Consider the following 20,336-nt stretch of genomic DNA (forward strand, 5'->3'; position numbering starts at 1 on the left):
CTACATAAAGCTGCAGAAGGGAGTTTTGCAGCTGGTTAAAGCAGACTCAGCTCCAGCAAAGCTGGTGTTTGAGCAGGGACAGCCAACACTGTGGTGTAGGTGGTGTATGCGATAGAGACCTCATCGGTGCCTTTGTGGTAATATTGAATCCTTGCATTTTAGTACCCTTGGAAAGTCCCCCATGTGTTTTAGATAAATTCACCCAATCCTGACTTTGCTGATACAGCAGCAAATTTCTTCATCCGAAGTGCCTGGGTTTGCCCACTTGTGAAATGAAGCTGACAATAACCACATACTGATAGTCCCAGGGCTACAGCACAAGTATGCTTCCCACCTGACTCAAACAGTTAAAACGCAGCAGGATGGGGATTTTATGCCCTGGGATGGGCACCTCCATGCAGTGTCTGTGTTCTCCTTGGATTGAACTGCAAAAATGACAGCTACACCTGCTTGTAAAGACAGCTGATAAGTGTAGTTAGGGAACAAAGCTCTTTTTTATAAACAAGCTGTGAAACCCTCGGCGACTATCTTTGGAGATCTAGATGAAGTAGTTGAAGGTGCACAGGTATAGCCAAATTGCCTTGCGTAGCTGCTCTGCTCCATGCTGGAGGCAGCTGCATGCAGCAGGTAGGTTGACACGACTCAGTCATGCACAACCCAGCTCCTGAGGTCGTTTCACCATTAACAACATGTCAGTGGCCATGAGAGATGAAGGCAGAGGCAGGTATGGCTTTGTACCTGGCCCTGCGTGTGGTCTTTGCCATACCTGTGGAGAACCATACCCTGTGGGGTCAGCCTGAAAAGGAGCTCTGGGGGCTGAGCTGGAAGCAGCAAGGAACAGCTCTCAGCTCCTGCTCTCCAGGCAGGAGGCGATTACTTTTTATACGGTGAGTAAGGAAATAGACACAACATTCAAGCTGGTTACCCAGAGAAGGGAGCTGAATATAACCCTACTACTTTTTATTTGCTGCAGGGAGCCAAAGCCCAGCAGCCATGGGAACAGGAGGTCTAAATACTTCTTCAGTCTTTCGAATTAGGCGTCACAGAAATGTAAGTCTCTTACAGATGCCATGGTAGGTGGTCTAACTATAGCCCTTAATCCCTCTGTGCCTCTGCTCCCTCTTTTTTAAGATACAAATAGGGATACTTTGCAGCATAAATATCTCACAGACTGTGATATTTTCTGATACCTTGTTACTGCGGTGGCAAAATATGTAGGCAGAACATTACTATTTGCTATTAAATTTCCACAGCTGGCTTTTTAAACAAGAGCTTGTATGTTTTGGAAACAGAGCAAGGGAGGGCTGGAGACAGAGAGGATGTGCTCAACCCTGACTGTGGGGCAGAGGACAGGAGAAGATGCTGCTCACAGCCTGCATTTCTGGCTCTGGAGCTGTGCTGAAGGGCACTGAGCTGTGAAGGTCTGGAGCTGAGGAACTGTGACAGTAGGAAGCCTGTCAACAAGTAACAGAAATCTGCCGCCTGGCCAATTCACCTGTATAAAACAATGAAAAATCACAACATCTTCTGGAGCTGCATCTTGATGTTTCAGAACCTGAAAGATGAGTATGCCAGCAGAAGTACTGCTGCTCTCCTTGGGAAGGGTCATAGAAATTCCCATGTCCTGCAGCAGCTCTGTCACAGGCAACAATGCTTAGGGGCTTCCCTGGGCTCTACTGTGCCATATAAAAGGCATGTGATTAATCCACTTAGTTTGTGGGCATCAAGTGCTTGGCTTAAGGAGAGAAAGGATCTAATATGAGTCTTAATGCCTCAAGTGGATTTCCTATTAACTACAGGCATGAGATTTTTCTTACCAAGATTAGTTAGATTACTTGATGGAAATTGGAATCTGGAGATGTGGATGTAGTTAAAGGGGGAAATGGGGAAGGAATGGTGTAACTGTAAGTTTTTTCATGGAACGTGGGAAGATAAGAATGTATTTTGGGAAGTGACAGGCTGATTTACTTTTATGAGTGTGGGAAAAAGACCTTATTTTGGAAAGACACAGTGTGAGAGGGATGGAAATGAAGGATATGTAGAAATATGAGGCTCTGAGACCAGGAAAGACTGGTTATGAAGATGTATAACCAACTGGGGGGTAATGTACTGCAGAGAAGAAAAAGAACTCTAACTATTCAACAGGTTATTCTTACTTTTTTTTTTTTTTTTTTTTTTTTTTTTTTTTGGGGGGGGGGGGATGTAAAATGGAAAAAGTGACAATGGTAGTCATTGCCTGTTAGTGACATTGGTCAAAAATAAAATTCTGGTTCATGTTATATTTTGTCTTCCAGCTGGCAAAACACTTTGTTCTGCATACAGAGATACAGAGATCCCCAAAATCTGCTTTGAAACTGAGGGATCCTTTTAGCCCTACTTTGCTAGAGCTTCTCTGCAGTTAACGGGAGAAGGTGTGCTTGAGCAGTTACTGGTGGTTCTTCAGCCCAGACACTGAGCCTGACTCAACCAGAGCCCTTCAGTGACACTGCAACAGTGACTTTTTATAAGAGTTTGGAGATGTGTGAGTGCTCGTGCTATAGTATACACAGGTACCTATACATGTACATGTATACATTTATCTGAGGAAAATTTCCTCCTGGAGTTGGCTTTCTCATTCTGCACCTCTGTCTCCCTTTTCACTGGTGGTGGAGCAGAAAAAGAGGTCCTCTTCTGGCTGTGGAGTGTGTGGACTGTCCTTTGCCTTGTGCTGGAGCATGAGATGAAGTTGCGGAAGGTTCGAGGATTTTACAGACCACCTCTGGAGCCTGGATCCAGCAGACATCGGCTATCATCCAGATCATCCAGCTATCAGCTATGTGGCAGGCTCAGCAGAGGGAGCCTCAGGTTCAGTCCTGGAGCTGAGGGAGGGAGTAGAGAGTACAGCTCAGAAATAAAAGGTAGCTTTCCATCTCCTTCCTCTTCTAGGAACCTCAGTTTGCTGCTCAGACTAGGAATGGCTAGGCAACATCCCACAGTTCTTGTGTGTGTGTATCTGAATATTTTACGTCACTCATGCAGCTTATGAAGGACTTGGTGCCTGCCCCGTGATGCTGTGCCCCAAAATCCGTCTCTTCTACCACATCCCTATGGTACCTGCTGTTCTTCTGGCAAGAAGAGAAGGAAGAGGCGAGCTCCATTTAGGGTCAATCTGTGTTGTCTGAACTTGTTTGATATTCAGTGTGGTTATAGGACTTCAAGACCACCTAAACATCCTGCTGCCTGACATTAGCTTATCCACCAAAGACCTGGTGCCTGCTGACTGGGGAGAGATGTGTTTCTATTATATGGCAGCTCTCTGTTAAATATTTACTTATTGCTGCCAATCTTGCAGGCCATTCTGTTGTATCTGCAACTCTGTTTACACACAAGGAGAATATCACAAGGAGAATATTTGTTCTGTAATGAGAATTTACTGTTCCTGGCTGTTTTGCTGTCAATGTTTTGATTGAGAACTCAGGCTTTATTTTCTAAAAATAAAAATATTTTTCCTCATAAAATAATTTTGGTCAAGACCTAACATTTCTTAACTTTCATCTGAACAGCTTTCATTATTTGTGACAGCCATTGTGTGAAAATATGTGCTTTTCAAGTTAATAGTGTTTTTGTTTTTGTTTTTTTTTTTTTTTTTTTTTTCCCAACAACAATTAGGATTTTATATTGGAAACTTCTTGTTTTCCACAGAGCTTCATAGTTTAGCAAAGCTGTTCATGAGGTAGGCCAAGAAGCAGAGCAGAAGATGGAGTGGTCTGCCTGAAGCTGCTCCTTGTTTGGGAGAGTAGCTGTTAAACAAAGATGGGTTTAGAGCAAAAACAGAAAATAAGCATATATATTTTTTACATGTATTGTGAAAAACTTTTTCCTGCTCCCTCATCCCATTACTTCAAGGTCTAAAATACTTTCAGTTCTCAATAGTGTAGGTTTTTTTCATTTGTTTGTTTGATGTTTTTTGTTTGTTTGTTTAATTTTTATTTTTCTGCGGCTTCACTGAGATGAAGCAGTTACTAAGAAGCTGTGTCAATGGAGAGCAGGAGGCTAAGCCCCACCCCAAGACATCAGACGTGGCAATCCTTTGAGCTCCCCTTCTGTTTTCCTCACATCTTGCCTCTCATTCTTCTGAAGGAGTGAGGAGTCTCTCTCCTACAAAGTCACTAAGAGAGTGAGTGACATTTGGTTTGAAATCAATACCTCTGCAAGCTACAGTTCAAGCTGGTTTGCCTCTTCTGAAAGGTAAGAGCAAAGACAACAAGCCCTATTAGAAGACTTACTGGCCTGCCTATGATTTTAAACACAGCTCAGTACATAATTGGATGCTCTTTAAAACACACCAGTTGGTAAAAGACTAGCTTTAACAGGCATTGATTAATCTCAGCAAATTAATGTGTTTTTACTATGTCCTACTCTACTGTTTACAAATACCTGTTGGAGAATAAGCAGTAGTTCTTTCTGAGGGTGCTGCCCTGTCTTCTGGAGCACATGGAGCACTGCCCAGCTTCTGTTTCCATCCCCTTTGCAGACACATGGAGTAGTAAAGCCCAGGAACAGTGTGTGCGCCTCTGTCTCATGTGCAAATCTGGGTTGATCGAGTGGGGCAGAGCTTCCACACTTAAGCAATAATGTACCTGCAAGTGCAGCTGCTTTGAGAGAGAGATCTCCTTCCGGAGGAGCAAGTTATAGGCATGAAAATCTCAGGCAACTGCTGTGGTGGGAGGGGAGTAAATACTCCCAAGTGGAGGCTGGGAGAGATGAGTTGTTCAACCTAATAGCCCTGGGGTCCCCCTCCAGTACCTAGAAGGCCTACAAGAAAGTAAAAGGGAGACTTTGACAGGGAGTGTAATGGTTGGACAAGATGCAGGGCTGGTTTAGGTTAGACAATAGGAAGAAGTTCTTTGTTCAGAGGGTGGTGAGGCACTGGCACAGGCTGCCCAGAGAAGCTGCGGATGCCCCATCCCAGGAGGTGTTCAAGGCCAGGCTGGTTGGGGCTTTGGCCAGCCTGGTCTGCTGGGAGGTGTCCCTGCCCATGGCGGAGGGGGGGGAGGGGTTGGAACTGGATGAGCTTTAAGGTCCCTTCCAACCCAAGCTGTTCTATGATTCTGAGGTTCTGTGATTCTAAGAAAATGGAGATGGAAATAAAAAGGGGCCTTGAAGCCTCTGCCTGGTTCTCCCTAGAGTAATCCAATTATTTTCTCTTCAGGTGCATCAGATCTTCTCACTTGAGTGTGACAGCAATTCGAGCTTGAACAATGGGTTAAAATCTGCATGGATAATTCTATCTGGGCTGGCAGGTGGCTCATCCACAAGGCTGAGATGACTTCATGGTCTTCCCTCCTGCATATGGAGAACATCAAGCATTTTTCCCACATAATATGTAATGTTGGCACACTGAGTCAGGCTGTATGAGAAACAGAACAAATACAGAGGGGTTGTTTAGATAAAGAGGGATGAACAATGTTTTTCCAAAGTGCCCCCTAGATACTGTGCTCCTTCAGCAGGAGAGCTGGCAGAGGAATGCCCATCCCAGACAGCCCTTCATGCACCTGCATTTTTCCCTCCATTGTACCAACCCGCCTGACTTGCAGCACAGGGAGGCCTTTGAATTTCATCCAGCAGAGTACAAAAAGTAAATTAAAGTTCTGAATGACTGACTGGGACATATGTGCACCTTGACTTGACTCCTGATGACTAACATATCCTCGTCTGCTTGCACTCATGGAGTACAGGCCCCCAGAGCACTGTTTGTGTGCTGGTTGGCAGCATAGATGCATCTGTTTAGGAGCTTAACACAGATGCATCATAGTTTATTTCTTTTAGCAAACAACCATAGACCTGTGCAGCATTTAATTAAAGATTACCAAAAATCCCTCAGACAAACAAGGTCCCTAATAGACAATGCCTAAAGCTGACGGTGCTCAGCATCTCTGAGCGGACAGTGCTTTAAGCAGAGCTGGTGCAGAAGCTGTACTGCCCTTCTGCTTTGGTGTGAAGCGTAGGGTGGGTGAGTTTGTGTCCAGAGCTAGGGTAGTATGGTCATACAACTCCCAGACTGACCCGTACAACAGTCACCTAGACGTTTTGCTGTTGAAAACCCAGGAAGTGAAGGAGTTCAGAGCATTTTCTGTTTTGCTGCAAAAGTGTGGAGATGCAAACAACTTTTCCAGGAGAAAGACAGGAACATTTCAAGGTGAATAGTAGGGTATACCACCAACCTGAATTAGTTTCTTTAGCCATTCTGACTATCAAAGGTGAAGAGGATGGGCTTGAACCAGGGTAATAAATATCCCCAGCTGCCTGGAGGTTGGGCAGCACCACTGGGCACACCCAGGGCTGGCAGGGCTGTTTCAGCTCTGTACTGAGGGAGACAGAGTCTGCTGCTTTTGCCTGAAGTGTGTTCATGGTGTGCATGACAGCTGCCTGTGGCCTGAATACAGTGTAGGAGTATTTCATGTCACGAGCAAGGGAATGGGGAACAGTTGGGAAGTGGATGCCACCTCTGAGAAATGGCAGTGGGATGCTGTGAGCTGCTGTGGGTGTTTGGCCAAGTGCCTGGAAGCTGTGGTAAGTGTTGCTGTTGGTGAGCCATTTATCATACACTGTGAAACCAGCCCCTGATCAACAGCAATGATTACTTTTTACAGCTTCCAAACAACATTAGTTGTGAGCTGTTGTTGCCACAACATGAAAAACAAATATTTATAGGATGAGAAGAGGAGTTTTCAGGGATTTTGTACTTTTCTTTTGAAGTTAACAGGTGTTCCTGGTCACTGTGCAAAACCATAGTGAAAAAATCTGCATACCACTGAAATGAAGCAACTCCAAACTAATCCCTGTGAAGAAAAACCCATCCTTTGCTTTTGTTTTTGTAGAAATGAATGAGCAAAAGAGTTTGAACTATGGGTTTTCATAATGATAGAGCGGGATCTTTCACTACCATCCCAGTTTTGGACTGCATCTGATACAGGCTCACGGAGACAGGGGACTGTTACTAGAGCTGTGTGAATAATCTACAATAATTAATTGAATAGATGTCTTTAGCATTTTTCTGTTTGCTAATTATTTGTGAGCCTGCCTAGATATTCTTGAATGTGTTTGTTGTTTGAAATAATTCTGCCCATAATTTCTGAGAATAATAATTTATTTGTAGCTGATGTATGAGCATTATATAATCAAAATATTAGTTGTTTGGACTGGATAAATAATGACAGATTTCTGTTCCATGTTTACACAAGTGTGGCTCTGAGATTTGCACCAAGACTACTCACAGTTACCAGTGGTAAATCCACTTTCTGCAAGCACAGAGATTAACAAGAACCTTTCTGGGAAATGTATGTTCATCTGAAATATTCATGGAAAACAGAAAAAGAGGGGAAATGCTGTTAAATATTGTTTCTTTGTAAAGCATTAAAAGATATTTCCAATGACCTTGGTTATGTCATACGTGATTTAAGTTTTTATGGTGTGCAGTCTGGAACCACTTAATCAGACCTGTTTCCTTAGAAGATTTCTCCTCAAGCTAGACACAGTCCCTCAGCCCTACAGCTCTCAAATGGTATCTGGGTGCCATAGTCCAGAACTGAACCATCTCCAGATTCTGGAAGTTGTTTACCAAAATATTCATGTTTCCCACTGCTGAAGGACATTCAAACGATGACTCAGAAAACTGAATTTGGGAACAAGAGAGACTTTTCTAGGGAACAGTTCAAAGGTGAAAACAAGAGCTTATGGCACTGTTTGGTTTCTGAGCAGGGCTATCCCTAGCATGAAGGATCACTCCAGCAGATCCTGCTGTCTCTTTTCTTCCTCTAGCCACAGACTTGGACAACCCTGCACCACCATGTGAGTTACTGCATGAGCTGAACTGCCCAAGGGTTTCACATGGCTCAGGAATCACACAGAAACAGAGAAGGTCTGAGGTTGGAGAGGATCTCTGGAGCTCATCTGCTTAAGCAGTGCCACCCAGAGCCACTTGCCTAGGACCATGTCCAGATGGTTTTTGAAGATCTCCATGGATGGATACTCCACAATTGCTCTGGACTACTGGAACAGGCTGGTCACCCCTGGTTTCATCACTTAATTAAGCATAGCTGGTGGACATTGTCTCTTCATACAAGAAGAAAAGTTTGAAGAAGCCAGTCAAGGTCTTTCACAGGAGTCCTTGGCAGCTCAGCTCAGCAAAAAACACCACATCCCCCTGGTGTTTGTAGAAGTGCCTTGTATCCTTGCCAAATTCTCAAGACAAATTAAGGTTTTGCAGAAGGAACCCAGTGTACCAGGGAAGCTTGCTGTATACTCACAGGGCCAAGGCAATGACAAAGCAAATGTCTCACCCACATGCCATGTCTGCCACCAGGGCTTGTGGAGACGCACCCAGACCAACCAGGCAGCTAATCACCAAACAGGTTTTGTAATCTCTTTGCCCTCCAAAAAATTAGTACATATTTAGTGCCTAGAGTGCCGTAAGTGCTGCCTTGTTAAAGGTACTTGGCCGGTAGCATCTGAGCTAGGTGGTTGACTGCAGGCAAGCTCTGCTAGCAACTCTGTGAGGAGTTTCTGTGGCATCAGTGTAGGATTTACAAAAAGCCCATCCAGGACTACAAGAGTTTAAACAGAGGGAATGGACTAGGAGCATCTCTTGTGCTTGTTTTTACCTGCAGCACCTTGGTTACCTCTCATAGTTGGGTGGTTTTGTGATGAGGACACCTTGAAGAATGAGTCACATAGGCATGTTAAAAAATAAACACTTGATACTGGGAACAGGCTGAGTGCCTTCACCCCAATTTGACTTTTGTATTCAGTAGGGAAGAAGCAATATTTTGCAAACAAAACAGTGAAATAATGCATTTTGAATCTGAAAAAAAAAAAAAGAAATCATAGTCAATTTCCTTAATACAGGTTTGTTGTTTACAGATCATGTCTTGAAAGAAATGTACTACATAAAACCAGTGGTTTGTTGTTGGTGGTAGTGTTTTATTGTTTTTTTGTTGTTTTTTTTTTTTTTTTCTTTTTTTCTTTTTTTCTGCAAGAATTTCCCAGCTTCTGAACACTCTGTTTCCAAACAGGTCTTCTCTGTGCTATTGTATGTGAGCAGGCATTTTCAAAATAGCAGTTCTCTCTTGGCATGCCAAAGAGCAGTGTTGGCTGAAAGATTTCTGATCCACATCATGAAAACACAAGGCAGATCTGTCTCAGAACCAGGGCTGTCCTCCCTCTTGGATGCCTGATAGCACCAGTGGAATGGATTTTGGCAAAGCGATACTTTCTTATGTCTTATAACTTTCTCAAACACTGCAATGTTAAATCAGTTTCACTAAAAATTGTCATTGCCGTTACATTAGCTATGGGCTGTTTAAGAGCTTGATGGAAAGTAGGGTATCCATAAATGACAGTTAAATTTAAAGCAGTGTGGATGGAAGTGCTGACATGGATCCAGGAGATGAAATAGTATTTGACCTTATTTGACCACTTTACATTGTTTCCTTTCCCAAAAATTGCCTTTATCACTTATACCATGAACATGTTGGGTTTCCTACAACAGATGAAGAAAAAAAAATTAAGCATATTGTAAAGGGGGAGGGAGGAAAATAATCCTGTTCTTTCTTTCTCTACCCCGCATTTTGCTAGGTCCTTTTCCTTCCCCTTTTCCAGAATCACCTGATGCCCCATTTTGCACAGACAAGTCCCACCAGCCAAATGTGGAAGATGAGCTGCAGAGCTGAAGGAGGACTAGAAGTCCTGTTGTTCTCCCTACTGAATCTTTCCCCAGTTTTCTGCCCTCTCTGATTTTCCTACTTTTTGTCTGCTCTTTTTATTTAGATTCTATGACTTTCATTCTCTTCCCTTTAAGGCAACAGAAGTTAAAAAGAGAGACAGTTGAGCAGAGGAGGCAGGGGGAGTCATCTGAGGGAGAGAGATCTGTCCATGTAGCTTGTGACCAGTCCAGATTGAAATGAGAGATGCACTTGAAAGCAAGGCTTTTTTTTTTTTTTTATGGGAAATGGAAACAAAAATAACTTTTTCTCACATTACTGACATTTTTTTGGAGCATATTGTCATCTGTAGAACAAATGAAAGCCAGAATTTTTGCACTTTGGCTATTAAAATGTTTTGACCAAAATTTGCCAATCCCTAGAAGTTTTTTTTTTTTTTTTTTTTTCAATTCTCTAATTAAGCAAAAAAAAAAAATTAAAAAAGAACCTTTTCCACACAGCTCCCTCCTCCCCCTGCCTTTTTTTTTTTTTTTGTCAAAGCTTTCTACTTGCACTAACTCAATACAATTTTTTTTTGTTTGTTTCAGAAGCCACATTGCAAATGTTGAAAAGAGTCCAGAACCATCTTATTTAATGCTTCACTCATAGCCATTTGTATCCTTTTTATTTCCACTTATCTTTTTTGAGCTGCATTTGGTAGGAAGTGTTTTATATGCTAAAGTACACCATGCTCTCCACAGTTCTGTTGCAGTGCTGTGCTGCATGTGTAGCTGGCCAGAGTACATCATGGGGCCACCTCATTACACAGTGCGCTAACAGCTGATGATGGAGGCTTGCATATGCAGCTACCATGTGATCTGGACTGTCTGAGAAGAAAAAAAATCTTCAATAGTAATTGTTCCTAACCAGTTACCATCTGTCATTTTGGCCTCTATATGATGTGTGCATAGAGGATAAAGGAGGGTTAGGAATGATTTATTCCTGAAAAAGAAGTGTCATGGAAGGGTGGTAGTGACATTGTGGACCACAAGAATGGTGCTAAAGTTGTGGGCAGATTCCCTAGATTTCCCTCCATTCCCTTCCACAAAGGTAATGAATTTCATGTCATTCACTTACAACCCTCTTGTTGTTTCTTGTTTTTGTTTGTTTGTTTGTTTGTTTTAAGGAATAACAGGGCTTGGAGCCATGTTTAAAAGAATTAAAAATAAAGAGAAGGCTATAAAGGATGGGAGGACGTCTCTCATGAAGTCATTGAAAACAGCTGCAGAAGTCCCTTGGAGACAGCTTTTCTGTGAGGGAGGGGGGAAATTAGGGCTCTTTATTTAAAAATGGCATTGACTTGCACCTTAGACACTATCAGTACACATCCCATCTGTCTTTGTTTGACTTGTGTAATTGCATTGCAGGTTGTGCTGGGCAGGCTCCCTTGGGCTATGTGCTGACAGCACCTAGCCTGATTTGGGTTCCGCGGTCTCTACATCAGGATAAATATTTGAATAAACAGAAGTGAGATGCATTCCTCAAGAAATGCAAAGGATTCTGGGGAGCGTGGGTGGCAGCTTTGTTAGTGGTACCCTCAGAGATCTGGGAAGAGAGACCTCAACTGCAGAACCAGGGCCCAGGAAGCATGGAGATGCAACAAGGATGGAGCAGAGGATTCACTACTGACGAGTTATTCATAGCTGGTGATATTTAATGTCTGTTCTTCTGATCTAGACTGAACTGCCTCCAGCACAGTCCTCTTTACCCCAATAGGTTAGGAAGAGAGTTTGAATGGAGCTGGATAGAGGTTACAGAGCATTACCCAGTTCTTAAGACATTAAGTCACCTCCATTTCTAGTGAGGACAATTAAAACAGTGTTGTTTTTATTAAGAAATGCCACACAAAGGATGAGCTGGCTAGTTGGCTTTAGTGCCCTACAGCAAGAAGTTATAAGACCTTGTTTGTTATGATGCCATGATTAGGTCACCAGGAAGGTTAAATTCCACTTCTCAGGCATGATGGAGACTTGGCCCAAGATGTGTGCAGGGTCTGGCAGTACTAATAAAAGAGAGATAATGACAGAGCTGGCAGAGTGAATATCTGCCTGCTTCCTTTTCTTTAAATAAGGGCAGTTGGTCACAGCAGGGCTGCTCAGGCCAGGCTAAGAGTTGGCTACAGAATAAGGTTTAACTCTAATCCCTGCTAAGAATGAATGTGTTTCTTTCACAGTGGGTACATAAGACCCAAGCAGATTTTGTATGTATTCGGAAGATGTTCTACATCCTTGTAACCTTAGGGTTTTGTTGCATGATCTGGAAATGAAATAAAGAAGGTCTGGGTGGCTCCATGCTCCAGTGACTATGAAGCAGTGTTTCAACCTTGTCTGATTGCAGGGTACTACCACTGATTCTTGCAGCATAATAAACTTTCTTACTGTAAATCTAAACATCACGAACTCTTTTCTTAAGTGGTCATTAATTCATAAGAGACATGGTCCTAGAGCAGAGTTCGAACAAATAGGAGGGTCAAGATCAAAATGTTCAATAGTCCTCATGGCTCCATCTTCATGTTTCTTCTTCACAGCCTGTCCCAGCTCAGGCATTCATCAAGTGGACAGCTAGGAAGTGCCCAGCATGGGAAGAATCTGGTTTAGTTGTTCATGTTGCAATCTTCCCTCTGGATATATTTACACCTAGACAACAAGATTTGTTATCCTTCCGATCAAGACAAGTATTCACATTAGTGTCTGACAAATGATAATGAAGGAGTTCATTCAGGAGAAAAACATCTTCATCCAGAATAAAAAGCAAATCTTTATTTAGATAAGCATAATTGACGGTTAGTGTTTGTTTTGACTGAACAGACAAACAGAAGGAGGAGTAAATTTTGACTTGCCTTTTCCTTCACAAGGGCAGCTGTAAGGGTTAAATGAATATAGTTGGATAAAATGACAAACTGGAAGGCCAAATAGGTGACAGTGAGATTAGACACGTTTACACCGCAAAGGGAAAGACGTGATTTCGACATGTGCCAGCCTAAGCAACAAGAGCAGAGAAGGGACAGACATTGGGCTTTGGTGTATGATCGTGAAGGGAGTAATTAGCAGTATGGGGGTCCTTCAGAGTATTGTGTCCAAACTTAATGTTGTTACATGGCTCACCTTCACAGACCATAAACTAGCTAGGTTAGGCTACCTATGTCTGCAGTCACATCTCCTTTATCATCAGTTTTCAACTGCAGAGACAAGAAATCAAGTGCTGAAATGCTCCTCTTGAAGACCACCTGGATTTCGTGTTTTCACTTCATGATCCTAGAAACACATTGAGCTTGGTGGGACTGGCCTGAAAACAGCAGTGCCTCAGGCCAGAATAGTTCAATGGCCAAATAGTGTGCAGAAAATCTTGGCTGTTCTCTAATTTATTGTCTTGCACTGCTAGTAAAGCTAGATGCATGAATCATAATAATTAATAAATGTGTTATGTCATCTTTTTTTCTTATTTGCAAACCATCCTAGCAATTTTCTCAAATGCATTTGTTATTCAGATTTTTTCAGAGTAATTTCTGGAGATAGTTCTTGTGCTTTAATCTTGTCTGGGAAATTATACTGTGTTTGACATTGGAGCTGTTTTCGTTAGAGACATAAATCTTTCTTTTGTTGTCTCAGAATCACATTTCCCATGCTACCATTTGCAATTACAGATATGAAACTTGCTTTCCTTGACTGCTCTTCAACATCCATTTATCACTTGCTGTTTCAGCTGCTGTTGAAATACTAGTAAACTGTACTGCCCATACATTTGGGACAAAACACTACACACAGAGGCATGAAAGTTCTTGCACAGAATGAAACAGTGAGTAATCATCTATGCTTGCTTGCTTCTTTCCTTCCTTCCTTCCTTCCTTCCTTCCTTCCTTCCTTCCTTCCTTCCTTCCTTCCTTCCTTCCTAGTTTGGCTATAATTTGGGCGTATAATCTGTATTTTGAATGACTTCCAAACTGATGTACAACAGGACAGTGAAGTCACCTGTGGGCTGTGTAATCATACAAATCATACATGTATGTTGATGGTATGTGTCAGAACATGTAGCATTATTGTTGTCCCTTCTGTTTGCTTACAAAAAAATAGTGTGTCAACCCCTAATCAAAATGGCCTGTATATATACAGATTAGACCTGATATTTTTCTGCACTAACAAGAAAAGACAGAAAAAAATAATTAATTATAGCAGTGATCCTTCAAACAAGGCATACATAATATAGTAATTTGAGTCATGCTGGCCCAGGTTCAGCAGGACTGATGTGGAATGGGGCTAGCTGGATGTCTGGTCCCCAGCTGGATGACAGATGCTCCTAAAGGGCATCCCAGGAGACTGAGTCTCTGCAGATGGAGAGAAGCAAAGAGGGTGCCTGCCTTTCTTGGTGGCTGCTCAACCTGGGTGTAAAGAAAAAGAAAGAGGGAAGGAAGGTGAACATGGACTGTTTCTACATTCTGTACTTTAAGAGAAAATGTTAGGCCTTTTGGAGGGAGGAGAATCCTGAAAATGTGCTCTGAGAATGGCTATTAGGTCAAGAGCCTCAGGGAAAAGAGGAGAAGAATCATTTTGTTCCTTGATCATAACTTGGCTTAGACACTAAGCTGCTCAGATATCTTTGGGCATGCAGAAATGGCATTTACTTGTCTTCAGGATCAGGCTTCAGCTGACAAAGACTCTTTCTAGGACACTGTTTTTAGAATTGGGTACCCAAATTCCACGGAGGTCTTACTTTCTGAGGCTACAGCTTCCTTGACCTCATCTGATGTATATTCAAGACTTAGGGGAATGGTGCTCTAAAGTGAGAAGAGCATTTTCTGTGATGAAGGGAGAGGCTGGGACAGAAAAACTGTTTGCAGGCAAATATCGTAGTGGGGGAACTTTACCAATGCTACTGGGAGAGTATATTTTAGTGGTGTAGTAAAAGGAAAATTTTGGGGCAAGTTTGAAGTCTAAAGCATTCACCTTGAATGAAGCAATAGGTGGCAGTTGGTGGAATAAGAATATATGAGCTCAAAAGCAAGCCAATGCATGCATGCAAAAACATTTGGCAATTGTTTAGTGGAACAACGACAGCCTTAACAGCACACAGCATTAGGCAGAGGGCCAAGAGGCAAAAATATTTGTAAATAGGGTTTGCTAAGTTTTTCCACTGGCAGGCATAGCAAGGGAGGGAGGGGGAAATTAGTGCTCTGAAGAGACTGGCCTGGGAGCACAGGTCTCACTAGGTTTATGAACAGAATCCCTCTGTAATCCAAGTCCCAAATGCAAATAAGAAATGTGTGTTCGTTTGTGTGTGTGTGTGTGTGTCTGTGTGTGCATGTGCATGCATAGCAAGGGGATGTAAAGAAGTTGTGGTAAGGAGGCATTCCTCAAGTTCAGGAATGGGAGCTAGAGGTTCATCAGAAATACAGGAGTAACCTTCCTTTTCCCCATACCTCCTTATGAAACCAAAGCTGGCAGGCAATGCTGAATATTTCAGTCTGCAGACTTGTCCTTTTGCAGGCTGTCTCATGGTGTTGATGCCTGTGTGCTGCTGGAGTGATTGTGAGTATACACCAGCTCTCCTCCCTCCCCTTCACGGCTTCCTCCAGCAGTGACTGTAAAAATGTTATCTATTATCTATGAAAGATTTACTCTGAAGCACACTGAGATAAGACTTGCCTTGAGTCTGCTAGGAGATCTGTAGTAGAACCAGCCATCAACTGGGCCTAGATTTACTGCCTCTTTAACATGCTCAGAGATGTCTCTTCTGCAATGCCTCTTTGCTTTTGGAAAGAAAATATCCTGAGCAGATTAGCCTACTCTGCTGCTCTTGCTGCTGCTCATACCTTCACAGTGAACCTGAGCTCTGTGTTGCTGCCAGAGAAATCCTGGTCCTATGGAAGTTGCTGGGGACATTGCTTCTGTAGAAATCAAGATACTAAGCAGTATTTGATTCCAAATAGCAGAGTTTCTTCCAGTGTCTTCCAGATCACAAACGGAAGTGCTGTTTACAGGGGTGTCAATGTATTGGTGGGAATTTTAGAAGAGTGGTTATTCATCTTTCTGATGTTTGTAAGTAAGATAAGATTGACAAGGAACAAAATGTGGACTTAAAATTAACAATAAGAATAAGCTTGACTGAAACACAACCATACTGCAGAAAAGAACAGGTCATAGGGATTTTCTGAACTCCTGCAGTGGAAGAATTGAAAGATCTTCTCATTTGATTCTTGGAAAAGTAAGGAGGGTGGTTAGCAAACATCTACCTTGGGCTTCTGGAGGGCAGACCTTGGTGTGTTTAGAAGACTGGTTGACAGAGTCCTTTGGGAGACAGTCCTGAAGGGCAAAAGAGTCCAGAAAGGCTGGGCACTGTTGAAGAAGGAAATCCTAAAGGCACATGAGGAGGCTGTCCCCAGGTGTTGAAAGATGAGCTGGCAGGGAAGAAAACCAGCCTGGCTGAACACAGAGCTTTGTCTAGAGCTAAGGAAGAAAAAGAGGGTTATGACCTTTGGAAGAAGAGCCAGGCCACTGAGGAGAACTACGAAGATGTCATGAGGCTGTGCAGGGAGAAAATTAGAAGGGCCAAAGCCCAGCTGGAGCTTAATCTGGCTACTGCTGCTAAAGACAAAAACGCTTTTATAAATACATTAGCAACAAAAGGAGGACTAAGGAGAATCTCCATCCTTTTTTGGATGTGGGGGAAAACATAATGACAAAGGATGAGGAAAAGAGTGAAAAGGATGAGGAAAAGACTGAGTGCCTCAGTCTCTAGTAGTAAGACCAATTGTTGTCTGGGTACTCAGGACCTGAGCTGGTAAATAGGGATGGGCAGCAGGGTAAAGCTCCCATAATCCACAAGGAAATGGTTAGTGATCTGCTACTCCACTTAGATGCATGCAAGTCTATGGGGTCAGGGGGGATCCACTGTTACTGAAGAGTAATGAAGGAGACGGAAGAAGTGCTCATTGAGCCACTTTCCACCATCTACCAGGGAAGGCCCCAGTTGACTGGTGGCTAGCAAATGTGATGCCCATCTATGAGAAGGGCTGGAAGAAAGATCTGGGCAACTACAGCATGTCAGTCTTACCTTGCTGCCGTGGAAGATCATGGAGCAATCATCTTGAACACCATCATGCAACACATACAGGACAACCAAGTGATCAGGCCTAGTCAGCATGGGTGTAACTCACCTTTCTGATCTGCATACATTTCAGCATTCAAGTAGGTGATACTTGTATCTAACTGGACTTAAGCTGAAGCCTTTTGAGGTTTCCTTTTGAGACAGACTCTATTTCAGATTGGATATGTTTTAGCCAAAACTCAAGATCTGAATAATTTGTATCTGAATAGTGAACAAAGGAGTCTTGCAACACATGCTGTTCACATGGGTAGTATCACCTCATACAAAAATGCAAAGGTGATTAATGATAAACCTCCTGTTAACATTTACCTGACAAAAAGAAATACAAAGGCATCTGAACAATGACAAAAAAAGAGCTAATGGTTGTTTAACACAAGAAATGCCAATATTTCAACAGTACTCTATAAATAATGGCCTGCCATTCTTCCTTCCTGTGAAATCATCTGTGCACATCTAGACTAAAAAAAAGGAAAAGAAGTGTTCAAGGGGAAACTTACACACCTAGCAGCAGTTTCAGAGGTGACTGGGAGCAATGTAAATACAAAATGTGTGAAGCTAACTTTAGCACATGATGGATAATAACTTCTCAGTGGCATATTTATGCCACTGTATGAAGGCCAAGTATACACTGTGTACAAGTATACACTGTATACAAGGCCAAGTGCTGGGTCCTGCACTTGTGGCACAATAACCCCAAGCAGAGCTACAGGCTGGGATATGAGCAGTTGGAAAGCTGCCTGGTGGAGAAGGACCTGGGAGTATTGGTTGATAGTTGGCTAAATACGAGCCAGCAGTGTGCTCAGGTGGCCAAGAAGGCCAACGGCATCCTGGCTTGTATAAGAAGCAGTGTGGCCAGCAGGGCTATGAAAGTGATTGTCCCCCTGTACTTGTCTCTGGTGAGGCCGCACCTCGAGTACTGTGTTCAGTTTTGGGCCCCTCGCTACAAGAAGGACATCGAGATGCTTGAGCGGGTCCAGAGAAGGGCGATGAAGCTGGTGAGGGGTCTGGAGAACAAGTTGTATGAGAAGCAGCTGACGGAGCTGGGCTTGTTCAGCCTGGAGAAAAGGAGGCAACCTTATTGCACTCTACAGGTACCTTAAAGGAGGCTGTAGCGAGGTGGGGGTTGGTCTATTCTCCAGTGTTCCCAGTGATAGGATGAGGGGGAATGAGCTAAAGTTGAACCATGGGAAGTTTAGGTTGGATATTAGGAAGAACTTCTTTACTGAGAGGGTTGTTAGGCATTGGAATGGGCTGCCCAGGGAAGTGGTGGAGTCACAATCCCTGGAGGTCTTTAAAAGATGTTTAGATGTAGAGCTTAGGGATATGGTTTAGCAGAGGACTTGTTAGTGTTAGGTCAGAGGTTGGACTTAATGATCTTGAGGTCTCTTCCAACCTAGAAATTCTGTGATTCTGTGATATTTGTTTTTTTCTACAGAATCTTTTGCACCACAAAAGTTAACCTCTCACCTACATAAGAGATAAGAAAATGAGTGACTGCGTAACAAAGCTTTAAGTGTTTATCCTATTCAGAACCTAACAATACTTTGCATCCTCTCTGAGGTATGAAAGCAAGGGATGGGTTCCTAGGGCAGACCCTTTCCTCTGAGATATTTAGTCACAATTTGATGAGTATCCAAGCACAGATTTTTACATCTCCTTTTTAACTTCTCTGCTCATGTCTGAAGACTTCACATTTTGCCCATTTGGTTGCAGAAGGCTGAGCCAAACTCCCTCAACAATTCTTCTAGATAGCTGCTGCATTGCAGCTGACCAATTAGGCAAGCCTGAAGCACATTTGCACCTTCCTGATTTGAGAGGGGAGCTTGGAGCAATGCAGGAATCCTGCAAGATAGTTGAAACCCACTTGGCTTCTACCAGGCTTCTTCTATTCCTCCTTTGGCACGTATTAGCCCTGGGCCAGTGAGATGGTGATGCAGGATCAGCATGGAGCCACCCAGTTTGTTCCAGGGCCTCTGCATCCCATGTTTGCCTGCAGACTTGAGCTAGAGGAGAATAGAACTTGGTCCTGGGAGTTCACTTTTTTATCAGTGCATTTAAAAAATATTGAAAGAGATAAGACCCTGGGCTGAACCTTATGCACAAGTTGTACTGTTTGCAGTGAGTACAGAAGGTTGCTTAAAGGGAGACCAAGAAGTGAGCCCCCTAGCTCATTGCTTTTGTGGCTTGTGACTGAATCCCACTAAAAACATCTTGTGATTTATTTCAGCTGCATAATAATATTACAAAGTAATAAAAATAAAGGCATATTTAATGATGTCCTTCCATTAAATGGTATGCCCTGGCTGTCTACCAATAGTTCTACAGACCTACTGGTGCCTGTGTCTCTCAGTGTGGGGAGAGACATTAAATACCATGATAGAGTCCTATGTACCACCAGGTTATGCTACACAATTCATTTCCATTAGGAGTCTCCCTCTCTCTCTCTCTCTCTCTCTTTTTTTTTTTTCCCCTTGGCCATTGCAACTTTGCTATACTAATAAACACAGTTGTGTAGTGGGACCCAATTTAAACAAACACTTGACATAGTAACTTCACTGGACACATCCAGAATGGGACATCTGGGTCTCATCACACACCAAAGGTCTCTTCTCTCACCCTCTCATCTTCACAACATATCAGTGCTCTCAGGCAGAGCTCTCTTCAAGTCTTCACCATGCATTTGTTCTTTCCATTATTAGTTTTAAAAAGTCAGGCAATCCCTGTCCAGAAGAGAAAAGGAATAAGGGTCTTCAAGTGTACATGGGACTGCAAAAAAATGTGGAGGCGAATTGCAATTGTTGGATAAAAATCATTTACCAACATCCTCCTTCTTGAAGGGTTCCTAATTGTCTTACAAACTGCATAGAGATCACTTTTCTGTAAATTACAGTGCTGTGAACTCCGCTGCAAATGAAGAGTGGCTCTGTCTGCTCTCCTGTTGCACAGCACAGGGTATGCCGGTGGATGCTGCCCCAAACAGAAGTCCAGCAAGGGAGGGCCAAGCACACCAATTGCTCAGAGTTTCAGAAGCTTGTTTCTGTGCAATGAAGCATGCCTGATAGGGTATGTCAGGTGCCAGTTTGCTATAGAAAAATGGTAAGTGCATATGCTTTCTCCTCAAATCACCTCGCCCCTGCTGTGACCACCACTGACAACACTCAGTAACCTGCCCATGTTGTGGGGGTGGTCTGCTCAGCTGGTGGCCCATGTGGCTACCTGGTGCAAGCAGAGAGGGAGATGCGGGAGCAACGGGTGCTGGAAGAGCACCCGAGGATGGCGATGCTTGAATAAAATGGTCCCTGCTTGAATACTGCTATGCAGAGGGTTTGGGTCATCTCTGACTCAGATGGTTTCCTGCATACCAAGTTACCAGCACAGCTTTCGGTGGCACTTGTGTTTTTCTTGACGGTTTCCCGTCTAGGGCTCTAGCAATATTGACCTTGGTTAATTATTCCCAGAGGGAACATATACACACAGCATCCTCCCACACAAGGC

At 43.1% G+C, this 20,336-nt stretch overlaps 1 long non-coding RNA gene across 1 annotated transcript; it reads right to left on the reverse strand.

Moving 5' to 3' along the window:
* Positions 1 to 1,765: 1,765 nt before the first annotated feature.
* On the reverse strand, positions 1,766 to 4,797 carry LOC137843417 (uncharacterized). The gene is made up of 2 exons (XR_011089512.1): positions 4,417 to 4,797; positions 1,766 to 3,779 (listed from the first exon to the last, which is right to left on the reverse strand). It is a non-coding gene; the product is annotated as an uncharacterized lncRNA (long non-coding RNA).
* Between the last annotated feature and the right edge of the window lie 15,539 nt (positions 4,798 to 20,336).

Source organism: Anas acuta, chromosome 1, assembly GCF_963932015.1.
Source record: "Anas acuta chromosome 1, bAnaAcu1.1, whole genome shotgun sequence".
NCBI classification, from domain to species: domain Eukaryota; kingdom Metazoa; phylum Chordata; class Aves; order Anseriformes; family Anatidae; genus Anas; species Anas acuta.